Source organism: Callionymus lyra, chromosome 5 (genome assembly GCF_982586985.1).
Source record: "Callionymus lyra chromosome 5, fCalLyr1.hap1.1, whole genome shotgun sequence".
Lineage (NCBI taxonomy): Eukaryota > Metazoa > Chordata > Actinopteri > Syngnathiformes > Callionymidae > Callionymus > Callionymus lyra.
The window spans coordinates 18,262,911-18,290,021 of NC_141822.1; the positions used below are offsets into that span (position 1 = coordinate 18,262,911).

A 27,111-nucleotide genomic window follows, 5' to 3' on the forward strand; every position below is an offset into this window, starting at 1 on the left:
GACTTAGTCAAGCGTCATGTGGTCTGTAAATTCTGCAACACCAGAGATAAGTACTCGACAATACTACAAATGTATTCTTGTTACTACAGTATCACAAAATATCATATTACTGTTATTACAACTTTTCTTTGTCCTATACAAGCCATCGCTGTCACCAACAATCTAAGCCTTAAGAAGGCGAATCCCAGAATGCAATGCAACCCAGCGCCGGCGCTTCTTAGATTTTCTTGAGAACAAACTCACTTTTTAAGTCAAAATAAGTTGCAGAAATATATATATATTTTATATTTATCTTGGGCGGATGCAACTATAATTGGGCCTCTATGTTTTATCTTTGGTCCACTGCAGTGTTGTCTAAATAAAGTTTGGCTAATATGTGTACTCTGAAAAATCACCACCACACGTAGGAGTCGGGAAGTATTATTTTCGATCATCTCATACAGCGTTCCGGTGACGTGTGATGGCGGCGGCGAGATCTGCTTCGCGTGTCATTAACGCCGAGCCGTGCAGCTGGTCTCACACGTACACGTCAAGCCACACTGTAGACATGGAGCTCATTATGCTGCTCTTCCTGGCGTGTTCTAAAAACTGCGCATCATGACTCAACGCCCGTTTGCATCAACATGTTTTTCCCAAATAAATGGTCTTCGCTGTTGGTTCGCTCCTGCAGCGGCGCTAATGGTCGACGCTCGGGACGGAAGCTAATTAACACCTGTGAAAACAGAGACGATGAAAAAAAAACTCTGCCCGAAAATGAAACTGCGCAACCGGTTCAATTACATCTCTTGATTAAATAACAACTGCAGCTGATCAGTTAATTCCTAACAAAACGGAGACCAGCTGGTTCCCATTTTCAGCACTAAATTAGAATTAGTTTTTTTATTTGGGCTGGAATAAATATTTGAGTAGAAAACAAACTTAAAAATGCTTTTTTGAAATTTCATAAAGCCTTTATTCATAGTTGATTGACAATGTGAATTACATCACACAGAATTGAGCATTCCATGTTGTTTAAATACATTTAAATGGATTTAAAAATGGGAAGAAAATATAGCACAAGAAAAGAAAAGGTATTTATTTTTCGCTTAATTTTGGTTTTAATTATTGTAGAACGCTGTCTTGATATTGTACACATTGTTACAAACCAATCATTTATTTAAACTGCATAAACACTTTTTTTTTAACACTACTTTCTCATTCACCAACAGTGAACTCCCATGATGCCTTTCTACATGTTCCTCTTTTAAGTGACGGCTAATCGATCGCCACAGTACTGTATTTAACTGTATTTAGTATTTTTTTTTTTTTTTATTCATGTTCAAGACTTTTCTTCTTTTTTTTTATGTTGCAAAATTATACCAAGGCAAGTTCCTAATTGTTATTCTGATTAATTCTAGGTCTATGTTACTATTTCAAAAGGAATCGACAGCTGTGATTGGTTGGCTGGGCGGCAAAGCATTATAGCAGCCGTTCAGGTCCCCGTTACTGAGATTGTTGTTGCGAAGGATCGCATTTAATATGCAATGTTAGGTTTGCAAGTTTAAATAAATGTCAAACAAATATACATTTAAGGTACTAAATATATATTTTGAAAACATATCTTTGGTCACGTTGTCATTTTTTTTTTTCTACCTCCAGACTTCCACTGGTTTTACTTAGCACGTCAATAACCGATCTGATAGAAAGCATCGACTAATGTGATCCGCGAGCTCTTGTTACTCCTGCGTCTCCGTCAGTAAATTGGCGAGCGCATGATTCATCGAACATCTATTAGCAGAACAGGATGAGCCAGATTTCAGTAATAAAAAAAATAAAAAACAACCTGACCAATATTAGTGATGATTTCCCCACAGATCTGCAGCCGCCTCAGCAGCGCTCCGTCTCCACGCTGATGATCTACGATTAATTCCTTCCACTTCCCCTCCGTCACGTCCGTCCAGAGTTTATACGTTCGTCGGGATGAGTTTGTGTCAAGTTTGGATAAACCTGGTAATGAATCTCTGCTTTGGAGAGTCTTGATTTTGCGCGGCGACACTCGACTCCAGGTCCAGGCGAGGGGTCAGGAGGGGTGCCGGCACACGGAATTTAGATGAGGCTGCAATGAGGAGAGGAATCGCTGACGCTGCAGTTGCCGGCACGACGCCGCCGCCGCTCCCTCGGGTCAATTATTAAAATGGAGCGACGCGGGTGTAAACACTTTCGGCGGCCGGCGGGTCACACTTAAGAGACTCGGGGGGGTCACTGACGCACGACGCCGAATCCATCTCTCCTTGATTTGCTCATTTCTGTAACCACGGAATGGTTTCTTTTTTGTGACACGCATGTTGTTGTGTGCATGTGTGTCGGTACGATCCCACTGTGCCGGTTTCAGCAGGAGCAGATGGCTCGGTCGCCGCCGTGCTGTGGCACGACAGCCTGTGCGGCGACTGCTAAACACGTACGTTTCCTGGACTATTCTTCGAGCGGCATCGTTCTTCAACGACAGGCCGAGGCGGTGTAAGCGATATGCCCTTGGTCTTTGGCCTACTTGTTTGTCCCATTGACACTTTGTTGGCTAATCCTGCTTGAAAGGCTCTTCGCTGAAGAGCTCAGGTTTGCTCACACACACACCACCCACAACCCTATGTGTGCCGGATTGTGCGTTTGTAATTGCATATAAAGATGTGTTCACAGTGACAGGTGTCACATCAAGTAAACGTTGGTCGTGCCGACCACAGAAAGGAAACATAAACATGGTGAAAAAGGGTAGAATTGAAATTACGTTGGTAACAAGTATCATTGCTGTAAGTGGCTTTTGTAAACTGATATTTGCTGCTGCCACATTAACAATGCCAACAACGTCATTATTAATGTTTAATCAATTTAATTTAGTGTAGTAAATAAAGACAAAGACCTAAAAAAGGCAACACAATATTTAAAATCAGAATCAGAAACAGTTATTGCCAGTTTTTTGGCAGTACAGAATAAAGAGAATGAAATAAGATAACACAGAAAATAAGCAATAGAAAAACAGAACAAAGGCAGCCAGTCAATGCTGTTTTTAAATCAGTCATTTGAAATTAGCCTTGGCAGGGGTATGTGCCATCGTTGTGCTTTTCTAGTTGCATAATGTAATCATGGGGAGACAAAGCAGTGAAAGAATACATGCCAACTCAACTGATTCCAAATTTAAAAAAGCCGTAAAATGAAGCCAAATGCAACATATGATACCTTTGATGAGAATCTTGGATGCAGAAATGTCGGACTATGTCATAAATTATTTTATGAAATACTTTACACACACTCAGGAGATGATGTCACATTTAGATCTGTTACATTGAAGTGTACTTTTTTTTTTAAATGCTGCGCAATATTTACATTTCCCTCGACTCTCACCATTATATGATTGACACACATGACATTCTCTGAGAAAAATGTTGGAAATTGAAGAGAAATAATAATTTAGTTTGTGTTTTATACATTTAATGAACTAAATATGAAATATGAAGACACAGTTAACATGAAATTAAATCGAAATAAAGAGTGAATAATTGTACAGCTGCCATTCATCGCAGACAAAATCAACATCTCGACTAAAATAACCACCAAGATGTGTAAAAGCGTACAGTACGCTGAACGGAGAAGGTTCCACTGAACTTCAGGTTGATTATGAAAACGTCAAGTACGTGCATCGCTGAAGCGAGAGATTCTCAACACGTGTCATAAATCTCATTAAATCGTCTGATGTGGATATCTTGCAATATCCAGTGAGAGGATAAATAACCAGCTCGCTCTGGTTCTGCTGGAGATTGAAGTTTCCCAGTTTACTGTATGATGCATTCTTTCTACCCGTTTCCTCTTTTTGACGGTTAAGTCTTTATTAACAATATTGGCAATATTTGTGTAAGTGATCATTTCAGAATCATGATCACAGATGCAGTTTAATGCCAGTGAACTCCATCATGTATTCTTGTATTTTAACACATTTAAACAAAGGATGTTTATGGTCCATGTATGTTTAAACACCAAAGAGACATGTTGTCGAAATTCTCTGCGTTTTTGGGAGTAATACACGGAACATCCCATAGTGAACACTGTGTTACACCTTTACGGAAACTAACTCATATAATGGGAGTCATATAGCCCGCCTCTAAATATATAGTTTTAACAATTATTTCCATTTAAGACAATCGCAATTAAACCGTATATACCAGCTGTGAGGAATAATTAAGCAAAAATATTTTGATTAAAAGTTGTTTTAACACCAAACCAAGACATAAACCATTGATTAAAAACATGTTACATTTCCAAAATAATTGACATACTTTTAAAATTATGTTTTTAAATTATGTTAATCGAATGAACCGAGGGTCGCTCTAGTGCAATGAAAATAAAACCGTGATTTTGTTAAAACATGAAGAGCAACATAAAAGCGACCATTATCCCACTCACGGGGTCAGAACATGAACTGGTGATATCTGGTGTTGACCCAGCAGAAGCTGTAAAAGTCTTCATTGGACAGATGGTAAAACAGGTTTATTTACTGTAAGGATTAGCATGGAAGGAATGAGGTGACAGTTGGGGGGGGGGGGGGTCAGTTTCGTAAAAGAAACATCAGTTAAATTGAGGTCATAAAGCGGTGGAGTCAAACGAGTGTCCTGGAGGAAAGCGTTGGTGTGCAGAGAGCGAGGTCAGCCAGGGGAGTCCAGATGTGCTCTAATTCTCTAAATGGGGTTTAACTAGAAAACACACCAGTGGGCGAGCGGTCAAACTGTAATACCAAATTATAATGGCGACGTGCTGCTCCCCCCCCCCTCCATCCCCTCCTGACTCGCAGTCCATTTTCATTACGGAGAGCGGCGGTGGGTGGCGGCGGCAGATGAGCACATTAGTGAGATTCATCATTTAAGTGGAGGATCAAGTCTTTTTAAGATATTAATTTGAACGATGGACTCTTTTAGTGCTTTTTTTCCCCCCCCTGCTTTTAATTTATAGTGACAAATCATGCTTTCTTTTTTTTTCCCCACAACTGCCTATTGGTGTGTTGCTAGTCTGCAGTGGTCAGTGGCGATACCAGTGAAATTAATTCCGCTAATCGAGCCACTATTTTCATGCTTAAGTGGTCGAATGAAGTGGTTTATTAACCGACACAATTTTACTGTGCCTCGGATCAGCGGTCATAATGTTTTGGCTGATTGACGTGCGAGTGTAAAAACGCAGTACACCTCATTCTCACTCCAGCGCCGCGACCACTGCAGCACTTTAGCAGATCTGAGGCTCCATTCATTCCAGGTCAATTTGGAGCGTGCGCTCTATCTGCTGGTTTCATTACAGACTTCCTGCCGCCCGTCTCCCTGACAGAGTCCCTGTGACTCCGGGGACACGGGGGGAAAATGAAAGTACAGCGAAGTGGAGAGCCGAAGCTGAGAGCACAGACAGAATGCAGAGTATTTTTATAAGGGATAAACAAAATGCTTTCAGGGAAAGATGCATCCGGAAGCACGACAAAGCACTTGAAACTTACACTTGTGATTGTCCTGCATTTCTTTTTATGGCAGCTATATGTACTTGAATCTTTCTTTATGGAGCCACTAATGTGAAAAACACAACTCTCCTCATGTTTCAAATGCTTGTTTCAAAAGTCTTATCCAAGATGCAGCAAGTCCCTCATCATGACCATGTTTTGAATGTATTACTTCATAAAGTTCTCCCCCGAAATCTGACAAACAAGAGGTTATAAGAGTTCATTATGACGTGATAAAGGCTACACTCCTCCTCCAGCCAGCTTTAATCCCACCGGGCTTTGTTTATACAACAAGTCAGTAGGAGGTAAAGTCTTCCGGGATTGATAACACATGGTGACAAACCTTTAAGTTTGACCAATCACAGCAGAGTTAAGGTTATGGTAAACAAGATTTCCTCTGATGGGTTTCAGTGGGCGGAGCTTAAGTTCATGTTTTAATGTCAATAAAAAGAGTTTTGTACAAACATACTGATGAGTACAATACAGTCCAACATCTATTTAAGACACACTTAAATCAACACTTTAGTTTCCCTTTAAACCTATATGCATCTTTACTTTACTTTATCAGTCTTTGTCAATCCACTTATCTTAATCCTCGTCCTAAAGTCAACCTATAATCTTTTGTACCTACAGCCTCCATGATCTCCCCTGTTCGTTATTATTTTTTCCCTTTATACGTCAGGTCCAACACTGTTGCCTTAAACGCTTAAACTCTCATTTAAGTCAAAGTAATGTTTAATTAACTTGTAGAAAGTAAAAACGTAATTAAAATGCTAAATGAAAACAGTGGTTGGGTTTAGTATGACTACTAGAATATAAAGATGGACTTAACATACACTCAATGATATAAATGATTATTATCATTTTTTAAATGAAAATGACAAAATGGTTGATGTAAAATAATATGTACATTAATTATAGCCTAAAAAATAACCGCTTCTTAAACCAATCACACACACACACGGACATGGTCAATACATTTCAGTTTGTTTTTGGATTATAAGAGGAAATTGGCACCCAGTGTAAAACCACGTTATTACAGGACAATAAAAAAACGGTCCACAAATTAAATGACTTGTTTATTTTGTCCATGATATTCTAACGAGGAAAATGGCTGCGTATCAACTGCAATGAAGTTACGTTTGGAAATCCTCCAGTGCCTGGTTCAATAGAGGTTTGTTTTTTTTAAATACAGCAGGATCGTGACACTGATTCTCACCGTATCAGTGCAGAACTGAATATATGTGACGGACATCGACAGATGGTGAGCAAGTACTGTTGTAGACTGCTGCTATAAACCTTAGTCAGGAAGGTTTTACTGGCTCTTACATTTGCCAACACTTAAGCAGATGTACTAGAAAACCTCTTTACTAGGTCGGATGTTTGTTGGTGTGTAGAGACTAAATATTATATTTTAAAAGGAAGAGACGAATGACAGAAAGAGATTCGGCTTCATCCAACTTTCCCCCCAGGATTTGGTCACCATGGCGACTACAGTTTTATTTTTTTTCTTCCGTTCAATGCGGGGGAAAATAAAAAAAATACAGTATGCACTCATACGGTGACTTTTGTTTCTTTTAGGAATCATTAAATGTGCTTACACTTATTACACGGATGTTGAGAAAACAACTTAAGATAATTGATGGAGAATTTAAAGAATCGTCTCAAATATCTCGCGATAAAATGTCGACAACAGAGCATCTCACGGATGATCCTTTAAATAATCTGGTGTAAAACTAACCTTTTACTGTTCCATAGACTTTATTTTCTCTGATCTCTCGAGTCATCCAGGCGAGTCTTTGGACTGTAGTTTTTCTGTTTGAATACTTGCATTGCTGGAGTGTTTTTGGAAAATGCTGACTCAGCCTGACCCTCAAATATTTTGATGGCGGGTCGACTATCAGACTCTGCATCTTTGTTTAAATATATTATTTATGGCTCACAAACACTGAAAACACAACGTCGGGGGGGGTGTCAGGGCTTTCTGAAGAGTGTTTTATACCAGTTTGGGGAAAGACATGAAATACAAAAAAGATGTAGAAAAGAGAACATTCAGTTAGCAAGCTAGCAGCTAGCAAAGCTTGTGTGTACTCGGAGGTGTTAGGTTAGTATTTGGAAATAGACCGTCGTCTGCTTGACGTGTAAATGAAGTGTTACCAAATGGTATTAAATTCCTGTTTACCACATGTGTAGATAAACAAATGCAGCAAAAAAATAACAATGTTAAATATAAATTAAAACTTTATCCTGAATCTAACACCAGAATTGTGTTGAATTGTTACATCTTCTTTATTTTAACATCATGACGTCCTCCGATTTAAACGAGATTTCTCTGAAGGTTTTTTTTAAACAATCAAAGCATGAACCCGGTCACCGATCGCGGCGATCTCCGACATTCGATCTCAACCTTAACAAAAAAAACAAACAGATGGCGGCGATAAAAAAGCCGATGACCCTGTACGCACCTGGCGACGGGGAACAAGAAACCGCGGGAGGACAAACGGCCTCCTAAGACAATATCATCTCATTTTACCAGCACACAATCAGACCCGCATCAATATTGCAGGGGCTTCGGAAAAAAAATTGCGACAACGCGCCGTCGTGATCCAAGATTAGTCGGCCCTCAATTAATGAGGGGGGCCGGGACGTTTTTTTTTTTCGTGGATCAATTTCCCGGCGAGTCATTTGTAGGAGCTGGAGGAGACGTTTATGTATAATGCATAACTATTTACAGGCAGAGAGCATTTAATCATGGGAGCGGCTTGATTTCACAGCCGCACGTGCAGCTTTACACGAGTCTCCGGCAAAGGTTTGTCAATATGTGCATAAAATAGAGGCAGGATTACAAGGCTGAATTATTTATAAAGACTAAAGGAAGGAGACTTGTAAAGGTTGGATGACAGAGGACCTGTGTGTGTGTGGAAGAGAGGGAGTGTGAAAAAGGATGCACTCAGCTCAACGTCAAAGTCATTCTTCTTCAAGGACACTGCAGCTCCGTGAAAGAAAGGAGAGGAAGGAGCAAGGATTTGAAAAGATCTCAAAGAGGGTTTGGGGGCGAGGGAGGAACGTAGTGGACAGAAGGAGCTCGGGTGTGTTGCTGGACCTACACAACGGGTGATGGTAACGGGGAGGGATGCGGTCGACACGGATTCATCTCTGCGCGTGTGAGCATCAGCTCGCGTCTAAGGTGACGGCGTCTAAGTGCCGCTGATGCTTGTTGCTTCAGGCGAGAACATTGGAAAGTTGATAGAAGTAACATGACTTGAGAAGCGGGGACGGTGACTGGATCTGACAGCGGTGGTAACCGAACCGAGACGCTACACAGATCATAGGAACAGGTTTATGTTCTCTGATTGAAATGGAAAAAAGATGACAGATATAGAATCTTCACGTTTACTAAAATGGCAGATTTCTTTATGCTATTCATCAATGGGGTTTTGCCATTATTTTATAATCTAAAAATTTACCGTGTTTTACCTTGATATTTGAATATATTTAATAATGTAAATGGACTTATTTTGTTGCCATTTTTATGTTAAGCACCTTGTGACATTAACGTCTAAACGATTCTGTTTAAATAAAATGATTTAATTCATTTTCTGCCGCTTATTCCCATGTGGGGGACACGGGGGGGCCGGAGTACCTTTTCCGTAGGAAGATAGGTGGGGGACGGCAGTCTGTTGCAGGCACAAAGACATACAATCATTCACACAAACTGAGAAAAATCTTTAAACTTGGTAAGGAAAATGGTGTCACAACACGATCTGGATCTTATAATCCATGCATTTGTGTCTTCTCGATTATACTATTGTAACAGTTTATTTTCTTGTCTAAACAAGAAGGAGCTGTCTCGTCTGTAGTTAATACAACACTCTGCAGTGAGAATTCTGAGTCGCTCTAGTAGAAGAACTCACATTTCCCTTGATCCTTAAAACTCTTCACTGGCTGCCAGTTTCTTTTCAGGATCCATTTTAAAATTCTGGTTCTTACTTTCAGATCTATTCATGGTCAGGCTCCTCCTTACATCACTGATCTGATCCAGCCTTACACCCCAGCTCGGGCTCTGAGGTCTGTGGATCAGAATCTACTGATGGTTCCTGAACACGCTTCAGGACCAGAGGAGAGAAATCCTTCCAGGCTGTTGCTACTAAGCTTTGGAATGATCTTCCTCTCTCTCCGTGTTTGATGATCTACTGACTCCTTCAAGAAACATCTTAAGACGTTCTTATTTGAGCAGACTTTTCCCTTATCTTCCTGTGTTTGTCTTTTGTCTTGGCCTTTTAGACTGTTTAAATGTGTATATATTTTTAAATGTGTATTGCTTTTGATTGTTCAAGCGCCTTGTGACCCTGGTCTAGAAAGGCGCTTTACAAATACACACACTCATACACACGGGAAATATCCCCAAGTTCTCAATCAACCTCTGTATGTTTTTGGACTGTGGGAGAAAACCGGAGTGCCCGGAGTAAACCTGGGAGGGTTTCAGAGCTACGTCCCAAAAAAACACTGACAGAACAACACAAAGGAAAGATCTGCTATATAAAGAGTAAACAGTCATTGGCTTCAACCAATGTTAAGAATATATTCTTATTTTGCAAAAAATAGTGTATAATGAGTGTATGGTTTGAACTCTTCAGGCACCTTTTCAAAAGTACCAGCTTTTCACAGATCTCATAAAAACTGAACCCTACACCAAAACTTTATGGAAAATATGGTAAGAAAAAATAATATTACATTTTAATTTGACTGCACCTTTTTGGACACTCAAAGTACACACATTAAAGGACTTTAAACCACCTTTAAAAATAAAAAAAAGCAGAGCCAATTAAAAGTGGATAAAATGGCAGAATAATTTAATATATTGATTTATTGTAGAAAAATGGATAGAAATCAAAGCAAAAGTTTAAAAATATATGTTTAAAAGTGTCTTCAAGGAAGAATAGAATCCCACAGCTAAACAACAATCTACAGTAAAACAGCCTCTGTTTGTTATGACAGCCTGTCCCAGCTACTCAGGGTGAGACACAAGAGGACACCATGTCTTCAGAGGGCAGAGAGCGACAGCTACTCAGAAATAAACCTACAGTCAGTTAAGAGTCAATAGTTATCATTAATAGTGCCCACATAAAACCCAGATTGACCATCACAAACTCAGCCATTAAGCTAGTCGAGTGAATGAACTCTAAAAGGAAGTAACTTTTTGAAAAACTTTAAAAAAAATATAAAGTAAACTGGCCGGGATTCTGAGATAATGTGTGTGGGAGATACACTAGAGTTGTACAATAACAGCAGTTGTTAATCACAAATGAAATGTATTTTCCAGTATTAAATAGACTTAATTTTCTGTAATAAATGTGTAGTTAATAGGAGAACACACACACACTGTCTGCAGACTGTGCTAACATGGAGTCAGCGGAGCGAACAGTTTGTGAGTTGATCTCGCCTGCTCCGAGTCTCGGCAGTGATTCGGTAAAACATCTACAGCGATCAATTATTTACACGTCGATGCACACGCCGAGACCAAAACACCCCCGCTGAGATGATAGCTGGGGAGGCAGAGGGGAGGATGGCATGGAAGCTACTTTAAATCCACAAGTGGAGAGTTTAATAAAGCCGGGAGTGAACATTGTCCTCTTAAATAAAATAAACTGAACTGCACCACAGACCCCCTGACTCTGTTCAAAGAGTGTTTCTAACCTCGCAGGCACCTCGGAGCGCTGATGCAAGATTGAAGGCAACCATGGTTTAAAACACTCTGGTTGTCTTTACCGTCAATCTTGATACCTTCTACCAAACCAGCGCCTTTGTTCCACTACATATTTATTACAAACTCTCTCTTTTTCTAAACCTAATTAACTTATAATTCATCATCTTAAGAACAAATGTATTTTGATGTCTTAGCTTTTTTTTTATCCTGTCATGCTGACACATTTCTAATAAAAGAAAATGTTTTAAAAGTGACATCAAACCCAAAGAGGAGCCAAGGACTCAAGCAAACATATTCATACAATATATTTGTTGTTTGTTGGTATTTCTTGTATTATTAAATGATCTATAAAGCTTAATTAATCACACCTTTATAGCTCAAGAAACTATTAGAATTAAGTTTTCTTTTCAACTGTAATGTAACGTTAGGACAATGCTATTTTGCTAGCTTAGGTAGATACTGATTAATAAACCTTTATTCTTTCTGCATTCAGAGCATTTCACACCAAACAAATAAACATAAATGAACACTATATTAAATTACACCTGTTAAAAAATAATAACACAACTAAAAACATAATAACATTAATACAAGAAAAGACTTAACGGTAGGAGTTTAAATTCTGTTAATCATCAATTAAATAGCAACCCTTCATATCTAAATGAGAGTAAAATAGTGAATAACTTAAAATAGATAGATAGGTAGATAGGTAGATAGATAGATAGATAGGTAGATAGATAGATAGATAGATAGATAGATAGATAGATAGATAGATAGATAGATAGATAGATAGATAGATAGATAGATAGATAGATAGGTAGATAGGTAGATCTAGGTCTTATATCTGGTTCATCTTAACTCTTGCAGGTTGGTTAAAATCATCTGGATCACAATAAAATAAATACAATTCTACTTTAAAGGATAGATTCATGATTTATGTCTTTAAAAAATATGTATAGTTAATCATAGAATATATCTATATATTATAAAATATTGTCCTGTCACATTTAAAAGCTGCTTCGCCTCAGAGAGAAACAGCCGAGATGCAGCCCGAGTTAAGGTCACTATCACCTTTGGGTCCAGATTGCCAAATTATAATTAGATTCTATCGAAAGTACAGACGTGGAAGTCTGCGCCAAAGTTACTCCCTCAAGGTGTTTCAAGCATCACCTTCACGAAGAAAAAAAAAGGACGCTGCTGGAGTGAAAATAACCGGCTAAATGCTATGATCATCAGCCTCAGACAAAATCCAGAATTCTCGGGTGAATTTCACATGAAGCCTCATGCAAACAATTTCATGGTTTTGTGGCGAACACAAGGGGAACAGGTTTGGTGTGGGCGTTCATCTGCTGCGTGAGGATCAACATGTGTGATTCTGGCTCCCAGCTTTGTTCCATCTGCCACTTTTACGTTTGTTAGGTAATAATTACAGCGTATCAGCCGAGCACGGAACGTGGAGGTGCAGAAACCGAGGATTATTCTCTCGCACGTCCGTCCTCCCAGCAGGAGCTCGGACGACCTTTCTCATCAACTCTCGTTTCGGAGACTCTTAAACCGCCGTGAGCGCCCAGCAGCCAGAGTGCATTTCAAACAATGGCTTAAAGAGGCTAAAAACATAAAGCCTGGTGAGTCAACTCACCTCCTTCTGTCCTCCTGGTCGTCTCACTTTTCACTCCTTTTTTTTTGTTTTTTTTATTCCGGGCAGTCGTCTCTGTGTCGCAGCAGACAGAATGCAGCCCCTGACAAGACAAGAGTTCAAAGGTCAGACATCAAAGTTGCAGGGAGGACGCTCACACAGTTGTCGTGATTCAATCATCCGGAGAAAAACTGTGGCAGCAGAACCAACAACCTTGTTGTTTCCTGGAACCGATACTTGAAATAAATGTATTCCAATAATTTAAAAGAAATGTGATGCGTACACGTGAATTTAGATACTTTATTTTTGTTAAAAATATATGAATTATTTTTATTTTTTTAATTGAATAAATTAAAAACTTCAACATTTCAATAACAAAATTCAAAGATTAAACGTTTGAAATGTTTAATTCAACAACTCAATGATCCAATGACACTGATATACTTCCATATTAATATATTTTTGACTACAAATGTATTTATATATACATAGGTATACATTTTTAGGAAGAATTCCTATTTTTTTGTTGGGTTTATCTTGACAATGAAAACAGTGAAATTAAACACTGTTTTTTTTATAACGTTGACGCATCATTACATTCAAGAACTTGTAGTTTGTTCTCATCACTTCAGTATTTCTTTAAGGGATTTCCCATCACTTTGACCTTGTTTATTCTCCTTTCTTCTGGCCTGATGGCCTCTTACAACCACCACAGTTTTTTGACGGGGCCCCGTGGGCAGTTAAATGGTCGACCCCTGGTCTACATGCTCTTATTATTCAAGTTATCATGTGCACTCTTGCGATTAGAAAACACATCTGGACCTGCATTTACATAATAGTTTGTATTCGACTCTGAGCTGCAGCAGAGACGAGGGAGAGAAAAGAGCAAGACGTGCAGGAAAACACTCCGATGTTAGGAGGGATTTTTCTAATTCTTGTGACCTAAGAAATGACTTTTATACTTTATAACTTTCCACTACGCTAACAGTATTATGCGAACAACTTGCATGTACATTTACGGTTCGCAGGTCAGCTATGGAACGCAACATCTTGACATATAGCCGGAGATATCATAGTGACTCTGTAAATGTTTGGCAAATCTGTTTTTCCAAGCTGGAACTAGAAAAGCACTGTGACGGTGCAAACATCTGCCAAGGGACTAATTTCTCAACAAAATCCCAGCATACCATCTAATCAATACAACAACTTTTGTGATTCAGGAATCAAACGTGGTTTAAGCACTAGAGCAGTAGTAACTACGATTCTACCTGTTAACACATGTATCCAATAATGAAGTTTAATAAAGTACTTACTATCGATCATCTTTCAAAAGTTTGAGTTATTTATCTTGGAGAACGATCAAAATATGTTTGTCATTTACCATGGTAATAGATGTTTATGACAGCAGTGATTGGAAAAATATAAAAGACCCACATATAAATATGTCTGGTGTAATATTGAGCAAAACAATACAAATAAACATTCATTCAAATATTTAGATCGGTAAGTAGGGCCAGAGTATCAATCGAAAATGTTCAATACAAGTACTGATACCGAAACCTACACTGCGAAACCGGTTACTGAACAATACTTTTTCCGATACCAATTTTATAACATCAATCAATCAATCAATCAATAAATTCTAAACAAACAAAAAGAGTAAAAATCTTGAATTTTGTTAGCTTCAGTAAATTTTCACTTTAAGACAAACTCTTAGTGAAAAAAAATACACTTGCTAACAAATGACAAATCAATCTGATGTTCACCGCCTTCATCCCATTAGTTCCCATCAGAAAAATCCACTTGTTTTGATCACTCTTTAGCACAGAATCTTAGAAAAGAAAAGCTACTACTGAAGGGTTTCTGTATCTGTAAGTAAAGATAATTGTAAGTACGATAGGAACATGGGCTTTATAAGAGAAGGAAAATAAATATATTAATAAATAAATAAGTAACCTACTGTACCATACTTTTCCCGAAAGTGATTTGTAACATTACTAGGATTTCCATCTCATTCATCTTTCATACTTTTGGACTCAACCATGTAATTACAACTAGCTGTAAAAAAGTCAGTAGAGATTAGTGGCATCTACTGGATTTATCACAGTGAGGACGTGCACGGAATAAATGAAGTTAAAATCGGAGGGATATAGGAGGCAAAGATGCCAGGGATGAATATCAAGACCAGCGTGTGAGTAGAATTTAGATCGTGGATATCTTTGTGATCTACATAAAGCAACTGGAAAGAAAGAAACGGAAACAAAGCATCACTGACACCCACCACCCCAACTGAAGAAAATTATTATGACGCAATGATGTCACTTTTGCGTTGAAAATGGATGACTGTTTAAATCCTTAAACTCTAAGTAAAGGTCTCAATCTCAATCAAGACAACCGCAGCAGAACAAATGTTCACTGTTGACTAGTGTCACTCGTCAAATCACAGTAGAGATGTGGTAAAACTCCCCACTCATACTACATATCCCATAATGCACCACAACAGTTGACACTCTCTGTCCTCTTCTAAAAGCGCTACATTTCAAATGTATTTTTTTTTCGGATTTATTACCATGTTTAATGTCTTCTTATTTTTTACTAAAGTTTGATAATACCATTCTGTAGAAAAAAATTGAAGTAGAAAGATCAAGTCTAATTATTGAGCGACAAATAATGGACTTCTGAGTGGTCAGAGAAAAGTTACAGTAAAAAAGATCAACAAAAGCCAGCCTGAAAACATTATTTGCCATGTAAGTTACAAGTCTGTGGTCATCCCGTACAGTCTGTCAGTTAGCAGGTCGTGTTAGCATCACGATACTAAATATTTAAAATGAAAACTTCCGACAAATACACTGCGATAATGTTTTCATTTAGATGTTTATGAAACAATTTGATTGGAAATTATATGACTAAAGCTAAATCATTTCCTTAGAATTTGCATTACTTTTCCACCAGGTCAGAAACATCGAGAACCTGAAGCCGAAAGAAGAAGCAGAAAGAAAATCAAATGTGTTTCCAGGGATGAATGAAGACAACAGAAAGAATGCCGATAGATTAACCAGAGACTTGTCAGAAACCAGCCTCGTAAATAAAGCATTGTTTAATTCCACATCTCGGCTGTGCACCATTACTGAAGCCGATAAATAAGACTTCCAGAGGCAGCGGAGCGTTGATGCATGAACTTGTTTATGAATCACATCCTGCAGTCGCGGGGAAGGAGCCGACAATATTCAGCTTGTTAGCCACATTTACTACTGTCGCTTCATCTCTTTGTGAGAGTGACGGCTGCGTTGAACACATGTACTCGCCACTCTTTATGTGCCACATTATGTGTAATGATGACTTAGACCTGCCATCATGGCACACATGGTCATAACATTATGACCCCCTGAAATAATACAGTAAACAGAGGGTGAACTTTCAAGAGGATTTGTATGTAATGTTTTCAAAATAGCTTGTTTCGGACACAGTTCTGTCCGCTTTCCTTTAATAACTTGACACAATTAAAGGTAGAAATGTGGTAGAGATGTGACCCCAGACCTTCTGGGAAAAGGTTCTAATAGTCAGTACCGTTTTCTTGCAAAGAGACTTTGTTTGTGCTGGTGATGTACTTTGTTTAGACAGTCTTGGTATTGAGTGATAATGTTCTTAACTTTATTCAATAATTGTTAACACTAATGTTTAAACTTTTTAATTTATGTATTATTTTACTTATTTTTTTTACTTATTTTACTTAATTTTCTTTCTATAATTGCATAGTCTAATGTTAAGGATTTTTTCTTAAACTTGAACTGTGTTCTTTTCTGTCAAAATCTACTCGTACGTCAAGTTACCTTTCGCAGAATACACTCAATTTTAAGTTATAGTTTAAACCAAGGGTGTAAAACTCAATCAAACAAGGGGAGAAAACATAACTTAGCTGGGACTGAACAAAATGTATGTTAATCTTGTGGTCTTGGACAGGAAGTACAATTTCCTTATTATCTTAACTCTTATTGGATGTCTTTGGATAATTGTTGACATCCAATATTTGTTCCTCATCTTATCCTAAGCATGTTCATCTCTATGGGTCACCATATCACTATGAACATTCATCTACTTCGATTTTGAGACAAACTACTGGTGGGCCACATAAAATGACTTGGCGTGCCAGATGTGGCCCTCGGGCCTCGTGTGAACTGGATGGAACGATTTGTCATTTGCTGTGAATCAATATTTGATGATAATGGTTGTGTTTTCAAAATCAATTTTGGTCGGAATAGTTCAGACTGAAAAACAAACACAATGGACTCGACTCAGACTAGAACTAATAATGTATCTAGAATTGTGCGTTTAATCTTCTCCCCTCAATAATGAGGTTAAAAACAGATATTTTGCTGCCCTATTCCTGTGACTCAGCACCGGCTCTTCGTTCGGGAGGTATTTCCACTTTACCTTTATTGAAATCAAATCCAGAAATCCTCTTACATTATCATGATTATCCTGTGACAGGCTTTTAATTACCATCCAATGCATCTGTAATCCAGATAATCTCTCCCATGATTCAGCCTAACGATAGCGACGCTCGCACGAACGCACACGTGCAGAACAAGGTGGACACACCTGCATCCAGAGGTTCACTAGAAGAGCCAACAACCTCCTCCAGATCTTGTCGAACACAATCACAACATTTTTTAACAAGCCAAAGAATCGAGTGAGGGACTCGCTCAAGCACTCACCAGCCGGGTCAGTAGGTTCTCTACTTGCTCAATCTCAGAGGTGCAATCAGAAAACATCCGACAGGGGAGGACACCGAGTTATGGGATGCAGCCCAGCGAGGTACAGTTTGTGTGGAAGCCGAGAGACCGGTTAGACGTCGAGACATTATCATTTGAACTCGACCGAGGACACGATCCAGAACCGCACCTGCGAGCAGAACACACCCGTGGATCGGAGCAGGGGGAGGATTAGCGGCGCGAGAACAATAGAAGTGAGCGGGGAAGGTGGAGTGAGAGGTGCCAGGAGTTCTGTGGTTCAGCCTGTTCTGCTTCATTCTTGAGGATCACAAGGTTGTTTTTTTTTTTATTTTAAACTTCTCCCAGTCATGACATTAAAGTCCACAATACGTTCCTCAAAAGGAAAGTCAACACACACCAGGCTGTGAAGAAATAAAACTTGTGAGAGCTTTGAGGACGCTCAAACTAATTCATTCAACGTCCATTTGGGAATTGTTTTTTAGATCATAAAGCTCTAAGTTATTTCAAATTCTTTGTTGTGCATTATTTATTTTATGTTTCTAAAATTACAACTTAACATATTTAACTTGGATTTGTTTTTCTTTGACCTCCAAAGCTCAATTAATTTAGAACTTCATTATATTTATAATTTAAAATCATTGAAATAACAAATTCTCATTAATATTGTATGTTAAATCCTATTTTAGTTTTTACACATAATTCTAGACCAAAATGTTTATAGAAAAGCTTTCTTTTTTTTATTATTAATAGTGGTGAAAAATCATTATTATGCCTTAATTTATAGATGTATTCCCTACATATTTAAATAAAACAAAATAATTATACTGAATGTTTTAGAACTATTCCTCATTTATATTTTTTATTTGATTGAATCATATCTTTTATTTCCATTTCTAAAAAAACAAATAGATTTGTATTGACACTTAAGTCGTGAAGGCCAATATGGACCAAAGTATCTATGGATTACTTCTAACACCTTGTTGAATCTGTGACAAACAATCCAGGCACTTCTGAAGACAAAAGAAGTCGATACCAGCGAGCGGTGCCTAACAAAGTGGCCAGGAAGTGTTTAGGGCGACATCTGGTTTTAAAAAAAAAGTGAAGGAAATGCAGAATTGGAAACATCCGCAGTTCATCGAGTCTCCACTTGAGGCTGGCTGAAGTAACATACACACCAGTAAAAAAAAACAACTTTTTTTATGACACTAAGAAGTATTAACAGCCTGGTTAAAAAAAAAGTGATTTCACTATCACATACAGGTGGGAGGTTTTAGGTGATATATGAATTGCATAATAAGGGGGGAGGTTGACTTAACTAGTGGGCGTGTATTAGCAGCCATAAAGACTGTATTTATTTTGTAAATAAATATTTGCTTTTTTTGCCTTGTTCAGCCCTAGTCTTGAGTCACTTTAACTTAAAATTGTGCTATAAAAAATATGTTTTCCTGTCAAAGGAGCGCCAGTTATAGCCTTTTCAAAAGGAATAAATAACTGTGTTTGGTCTGAGACCCTTGAATGTTTAAGTTCATTGAGGACAATTTGTACAAAAAAAAAACTTACAATAACTTAAAACTCAAAGTATGACAGTGAGAGATTATACATGCAGAAACTTTTGGGTTCCTCACACACACATGTCGGCAACAACACACACCCACACACAAAGTGTTCAGCATACAGAGTCCACACACCCATGGCAAGAATGAGCTCCAGTCATCGCTGCTTAAGTGACATTTACAAAGAGGCCTCTGTTTCCATGGTCACCGGACCCTCAGCAGGGACTCAGGTGTGGGTCTCCCAACTCAACAAGTCATGCAAACCTCAAAAGACTCTCACATGCTTGAGACACACACTAGTACACACAGCTGACAGTAGTAGAGAGGCATGATGGGGGATGAACCCTTTGATGGTTGATGCCATTCATCGTAATAAAGGTCGAGAACTTCCTTAAGAAACTACTCAAGAAAGAGTTGAACCAACATGACAAGCTCGACAAGTAAACGGATCAAAATGTGCGATAATGAGAGAAATAAAATCTCCTGCGGACGTGTTTCTTCCATGCGAAGACTTCAGAAGAATCTAGCAGGAACACGAGTGGGAACAACCATCATGCAATTCTCTCCCATTCCAGGTTGAAAGAGTGAGCGTTGGTGAGAAAAACGCTGTTCCTCTCCACGTCTATCTGACAAGTGACGCACATCTCGGGCAGGATGAAAGAGTCGGGGAGGCAGGTTGTTTGCACTCGCCACAGCCGAGATGATGGTGTGAAATTCAGATTGAGGTCGAGAGGATCTCGGCGACGGTTGCCGCGCTCGAGGCCGTGCACGCCACAGGTCCGACCCGTCGGATTTCGGGCGACGCCAGAAATGTCTCTTCGCCGCCTCCTCCTGGGGTCGCTCGCCCACACGCCCACTTCTCGAAGATTCTCAAAATAAGGGCTCGCTCGGTGTCAAAACGCATGGATTTCCCTTAGGTTGCCATGGCGACGGCTTGTCTATACGTTTTTAAAAAAAAAAAGGGTGAGACTGTGGGTGGTGTAAGATGGAGACTGTGCTTGTTAAAGTTGTATTCACGCTGATTTCAGACGTCACAGGCGGGTTAGTGTGAGAGAAATCTGAAGGAAGATTTATAGCAAGGATTCTCAACTAGTGGTTCATCGTGCAACAATATGGTCTGAATAAAGCAGTTACTTGTTAATAAAGTGACGCCTCCTCAATCTAACTCATGACCAAATTACTCTATATCTAATATTAATATTTTGTTTATCCATATTGTTTGTCTTCATACATATTTAGCTACACGTTTCCATAGTCATGAGGCAGTTTTTCTTTCTTCCTTAAGTATTAGAATCATTATAAATATTCTAAAGCTCGTTTCTCTATGATTTCTAAAATGAATCTTCAATTAATTAATTGTTTTATCAGTATAAATCAAATTACACAGGCTAACTGGATTAATCCTGTAGTTTGTGTTACTTATAATTGTATTTTACTTCATATTATTAACCTGAAATGTTTTAAAAATAAATAAATATATAAGTGTGTAAAGAGAAAATTAGACTTTTCTTAACACGGGTCGTATGAAATACTTTATTTAATAAGAAATGGATGAAAAAAACCTTAAAATAAATATACCTATTTAAAAGTATAGATATTTTGTATACTTAACACAACTTACATTAGCAATGTTTGTTTTTTTAATTAAGCGTGTATAGTTGAACCAATCAGTCAGGTGAGAGCTTAATCAAGCAGCACCTGACTGATTGGTTCAACTATACACGCTTAGCTGGTTGGATTCAAAACCTGCACCGACTCAGATCTATTCTGGACCAGTTTGACACCCATAATATAATTAAATTATTCATTACTAAGCACAAATAAAGGCTTCTTTTCATTTCTTTTGCTGAACGATTCACATAAATCCTTCCATCCAATCATCATTTTCTCTTAACCTGAGGGTGCCTCCATTGGGCGAGTCCCAGGTCTGCTCCTTGGCTTCCTCCCAGTTGGTCAAAACATGAATGAGAAGTTCAACTAATATAATTAATGAAATCAATTTTGAGTAAACACTCAGTAAAACTCAATCAAATTAATTTAATTTAATAGATCCCATATTTTAAGTCACCCTGCTATATCAATTTATTAGTAGATAAATCTGCAGGTCGTTAACCGGAGATTGTGTTGCGGACGTCCGTGTTGGCAGCAGAGTTCCAGCGCGACCATTACTTGAGCCGGTGTTGATCCGTATGAATAATTCATCTCACCAACATTTGACTAATGTTGATGCGAGCCGCTGCACCGGCCAACACTGCGAGAGAAACATTTGCGCTTCATCATTTGGCCTTGTTAAGTTCCACAGTAAAGCGCTCGTGAACATTTTCTCGAGCTTCTCCTCTTGTGTGTGTGTGTGCGAACTAGTGTGTGTGTGAGTCAGCGAGGCGTCTCATGTTTTAGTGAATCTGATATATTCTTTAATTTTAGACAGCTGCTCCGGATAACAAGCTATTTCTGGGTGTTACCTTGTGCTCTCAGCGAATCTGATGGATGCTTTTGAGTTTCCCGTTCCTCTCCGGCGTGCTCGTGTGCGATCAGGTCGATGACAAGAATGATTTAAACATCTGAAGCCTGACATGTCACCCAAAAAACTCCCAGCATCTGCCAAAGCCAGTGGACAAATATAAACACGCTCTTCTGTTCCCGAGCTATTTTCTCTATCTCCCTGCATCGCTCCACTTTTCTCTGCGTCCTCGCTCGCTGCAGTGCTGCCATCCATCATCATTAGGAGGTGAATAGATGGCCTGTCTACACCTGCAGCAGCTCTCTGTACTTTAACACTGCAGGGGGTTGTGGGGGCTTGAGTTTTTAGGGAGCCTAATAAAAGCTGAGGTTGAAAGAAAAACATTCTGATACAAGCAGATTATAGCAGCCGACGCATTCTTGCTTAGTGCGACGTTTAATTCTCTATTCTCGAGGGATAAACCATCAACTTCTTTTTGTGTGTGTGCGTGTGTGTGTGTGTGTGCGTGCGTGTGTGTGTCTGCTTCAGTAACCCATTGGTGCCATAGTTACGAAATGATGAAGAAATACAATCGATTATTGGATCAAATACTTAAATCAGTAAATAAAATCTTGATGAAGAATGAAATAAAAGTCCCTTTTTTTGTGTAAGCACTGTATATGATGTGATTTTATTTATAGACTGTCCTACATTTATAACAAAAAACATTAAATAAAGACTCATTATTATCAAAAAACCTAAATAAACTTGGTTAAAAAATATGTGATTCAGGATAGTAATTTGAAATCGAAAGGTATAATATGAATATATATATTTACAATACTTACAATAAAGATATAGTTGTAAATTATTCAATTAATTTTCAAAATTAAAACCTGTATTAAAATAAAAAAAATGTCTATGTTAATAAATAAAGAATATTGCATAGTCCAAAACAATAAACGTTTCTTTTTTTTGTTTTAATCTAACTTCAATGCCCTCTAAAAATACAATTACTAAAATTATTTTTTTCAATACAAAAATCCTCATTGTCCCAAAATAAATGTCTTTTAGCAACAAATATATCATGCTAAACTAATTAACTGCAATAAACGTAATAGCCGCAACACCAATACATATTTATTCCAATATTTGATAAATAAAATGAAAGTTTTTTTTCTTCTTTTTTTCTTTTTAATATATCTCAACAGAAATTTGACATCACTCTTTTTGTTACTCTCTTCAGAACATAAGTTTTCCTGAATAGAAAACATGTATTATTATTATTTAATACTAGGATATATTTAGATATTATTACTATTATCTACGTCTATACGTCTATCAATGTAACAGGGTTTAATTAAGATTACAACATACAAGTAGTTCACTGTGAACAAATGGATAATAGCTGTACAATCTATCTTCAATCAAATTAAAATAAATATCTATATAAAAATTTTTTGATCAGGCACAGAAATAATGAAGTATTTATATGTTCAAGAGGCTCAATATCACTAACAAAAATGTCAAATTTGTAAGAAAAATTGATCCGAAAAATAAATTATGAGGATTAATGGGGGGGAAAAAATACACTTAAATTTGAGTGTATTTAACATTGGAAAAAATAGAGATTATACAATAATTTTATTAAATAAATATATATATATATATATATATATATATATATATATGCTGTATAATAAAACAATCCACAACATATCTATTAAGAGATTTTTCAACACTTGTCTGACCCGCGTCGACAACCATCGTCTTCAATAATTCAAGAAGTCGTCTCAGTGAGTCATTAAAACAACAGACTCTGTCCTAGTTGAACACAAATGTGTCGTCTCCGAGTGGGATGCTGCAGACTAATGGCTGAGAATGGTGTGTTTCTCTGTGTAATGAGGCAAAAAGACAAACCCCTCGTGCCCCAGGAAGCACAGGTCTGTGCAGATCCGTTCGGAAATGAATAAGAATCAGCCAATCAGAACGCTCCCCGGTCTGCAGCCACCGACGCCGGCTCCGGTGGGTTCTTTTTAAAGACACGTCTGCCAGCGCCGTCCAACTATTGGGTCACTAAATAGTTAAAAGCGGAGCGCCGATCAAAGCGGCGGCGGATGAAGAGGAAAGAATGGGAGCAGCGAAGACAAAGTGGAGAAGGGAGAATGCAGATGAGAAGAAGGACGAGCAGAGGACAACGTGTTGTCTCCACTGTTAACATATAAAAATAACTCTGCTGCTGCCTGCTGGAGGAGCTAACTGGGTCACAGAATTCCCACAGTGGGAGCCGGAGCAGAGAGAAGGAGGCATCGTATTGATTATGTCTGTGGTATCAGTGTGAAACAGAAGTCATGTCCCTGCTCACCTCTGCGCTGCGAGGAGATTCGTGGACGTCTTCCTGTTTTCATCCACCGATGGCTTTCAACACCGGAACCTCATTGACATCTTATTTTTCTCTCCAGTTTTACAGTGGGTGACTTTTGTCTCGAGAAAACCCACAAATGTTGTGTTTTTTCAACATGTGTTGACCACAATAAGGATGTCATGTGATAGACCAGGTATAAACCATTATTTTGATTAAGAATTTAGAATTGATTGGAATAGAACCAACACATACTGTATGTCCTTGTAGCTTGATGGTAAAATGTTCCTTTAGCTTTAGCCCCACATTATCCTATACTTTAAAGCCAAAAGAAGATGAATTTAAGTATTTATTGGTCTGAAATGTTGACACCAAGTTCGATAGTAGTGTGTTTTGTGTTGATTCGATTGATCTTTTGCAAAAACTACAAGACAATGTCTAAACAAGATGGCCGCCTGTGTTGAGGCGCACAGGCATCATTACAGTTGAAGTAGATCTTTGACCCACATTCATTGATACATTGAGTCTAAAACACGATAAACAACTTATGATTGTTTTCTTCATTAACTCTTTTTTCATGTGCCATTTGCCAAACAACAAAGCTGCATATTATTTATGTAAACTGTGCAAAGAAACTCCAATCTAAATCAGGATGTCCATATTGTCTCATGTTCTGTATCGTCCTTAAAGTTTTAAATAACACTGTACATCTGCAACAATGAACAGAGACATGAAAAAGGTACTTTATTAATGTAACCAGGTTGTTGCCATATTTATTGGCATTATTCAGTGATAAAATAAAATAGTAAAGAGACAACATGGTAACTCTGTATATTACATTTGCAATAAGTCACTTATTATTAGATTATTATCATTTTTGATTTTGCCCTTTACTACTTCATATCATAAAATGCTTATTAATGTTGTTTCTTAATATCAGTGCAAATTAATCATTAAACTACTGACTACAGTTTAATAACTTGTCTGTCTTTATCTTCGAGTGTCTCTCACTGCTTGTAATGAGTCAGGTTTGTAAAAGGTTTCTGCCTCAAATAAACCTTTCACCCAGTTGTTAATCCTATTTTTAATTCCCAGTAAAAAGCGAGGGTGACTTTCAGGTTTTTAAAATGACTCTTTCACGGTTGAGTGACATATTACCTTTAAACCTGTTTATATGGTTGAACAACGTGTTCAGATCTCTATGGATGACTTAGATTTTTGTCTTGAAACTTTCTTTTCATTGGCATTAATAAAGTGTATTTTAAGCAATAAAGTAAAACGTCTTCCAGGGAAATAAATATTCTACCCGACCTTTAAAGAACAATAACTTCTCACAGTCTGTTTTCCGTCTTCATATTCCGAAGCGCTGTGATGAGGCGTGTTGTGCCTTAAAGTGGACCAAACCGTCCATTTGTTGCACGTCTAACTACGCTGGAATACTCCACGTCCTGCTGTGTTTCTAAGTTTACTCTGCAGCCGCAGCAGCTTCGCCATAAACTAGACAATGTGCTGCGTTCAGCGCTTGTGAGCGGTGATTAAAAACTTTTATTGATGAGGAATGTTTCACGTTCAGGGATGTCGAGGCCATTTCTCACGAAGCGTGTTGCACTCGTGTGTCGCCGTTTATCCGGAGGACTCACTAGGGATGAGTTAATATTTGCATTCTTTATTTTGGAATGTTTGCGTACCTGGAAGGGCACATTTTAAGCAGGGCCGCGGCCCGGAATAGAAGCTGTGGTCCAGCTGGATTAACCTGCGACGTGGCTCGGAAATAGCCTGATCCGACCGCGGCGGAGGAAAAAAACTTGCGGCTCAACCTCTGGTGGTTTTTGCGTGAGCGTGGTCGAGGATGTTTAGAGGAATGCCTGGTGGGCGTGAAAGGATAATGACACGTCTACGGGTCTATTAGCAGAACTACTGGCGGCTTCAATCACCGCCCACTCCACGATACCTGCGGTGATTGATTTATTTTGCATAATTGAGTGATGAGGGTAATAATTACGGTGGGAGTGAGTGACTGACGGCTTTCTCGCGCCGCTCGGTGGCTTTCGAACACCTGCCGATGCAAACGACTGGTCTTGAACGTGGCGTAAACACTCTTCCGCGCACGCTCTCTGGAGTCGTCAAAAATATTGATACTCCGAAAAGCATTAATACTCAAACGTTTATCCAGATCCCATAATAATATGGTCTTTAAGTCAAATCCCAACAGGTAAGCTTCGGGTGGGTTCGCTAACACACTACCGTAATACACACTAGCTGTGTTTAGCTTGACTCCTTAACTAAATGCTGGTCGTTGGTTATTAGCCATTAGCTCGTTGCGTGACTGAACTTCCTTTTTTTTTTTTCAATTAAAGGCGCAGAGAGAAGCGAACATGCGAACCTAAGAAACCACAGTTGAATTTGGTGGAATTGTTGAGTTTAAATTTGAGATTCGCAAGTTAAAACAATAATCCCTCTGTAAATTTGTGTTCAACTGTGTTTTAACTTATTATTGGATGATATTCTATTACATTTTAATTCCCTGGTTATCAAATTATTTGATTCGATTGATTATTCATCTGTGGTTTTAAGCCTTTCGACAATTTGTCCTTTTTTATTTTATATTTTATACCTGCAGTATCTTCTTGGATATCAAGTTTGCGATTATCTTGTGACCCCCGATGTCTTCAATGACCTCTCGGTAGCTGATATAATTTGAAACCAAGACTTACTTTTACTTTTAATATTTTAAAGAGAGGTTTAATTATGAGCTCCAGAAACTATAGTATACTCAATTTACTCACACTTTTACTATGTTCTTTCATATTCTACATACTCTTATGGCAATTTACACAGAGTCAAACTCAAACATCTTGTCTAGAGCTGTTCAAACAAGTGGAAGGAGATGACATGTAGTGAATACGTTACAGTGTCGGTGCAGGAGAAGTGATATATTTGGAAAGTTTCTAGCAAAAACAAATCTTATTGAGAGACAAACTTTGAGGGAATGTTTTTAGCCACTGGGTAAAAACTCACCAAGTTACCATGACGATCTGTTTCAGGTAATAACAACAAAAAAAACTCAAAAATGTGTACAAAGCTAATAAAAGATGTTATTTTCAAATCAAATGGTGGTTCAGAATAGAACTCTATGAAGATACAAGCCCGGTACCGACATAAAGAAATATTTATTTT

At 38.2% G+C, this 27,111-nt stretch overlaps 1 protein-coding gene across 3 annotated transcripts in view; it reads right to left on the minus strand.

The window, feature by feature from the left end:
* strbp (spermatid perinuclear RNA binding protein) overlaps positions 1–27,111 on the minus strand; it is a 93,173-nt gene that overhangs the window by 53,612 nt on the left and 12,450 nt on the right. For all 3 annotated transcript variants that reach the window (XM_087791307.1, XM_087791305.1, XM_087791308.1), the window contains exon 2: positions 12,850–12,949. The gene's annotated coding sequence lies outside the window, so the exon portion shown is untranslated. The remainder of the gene's footprint in view (positions 1–12,849; positions 12,950–27,111) is intronic.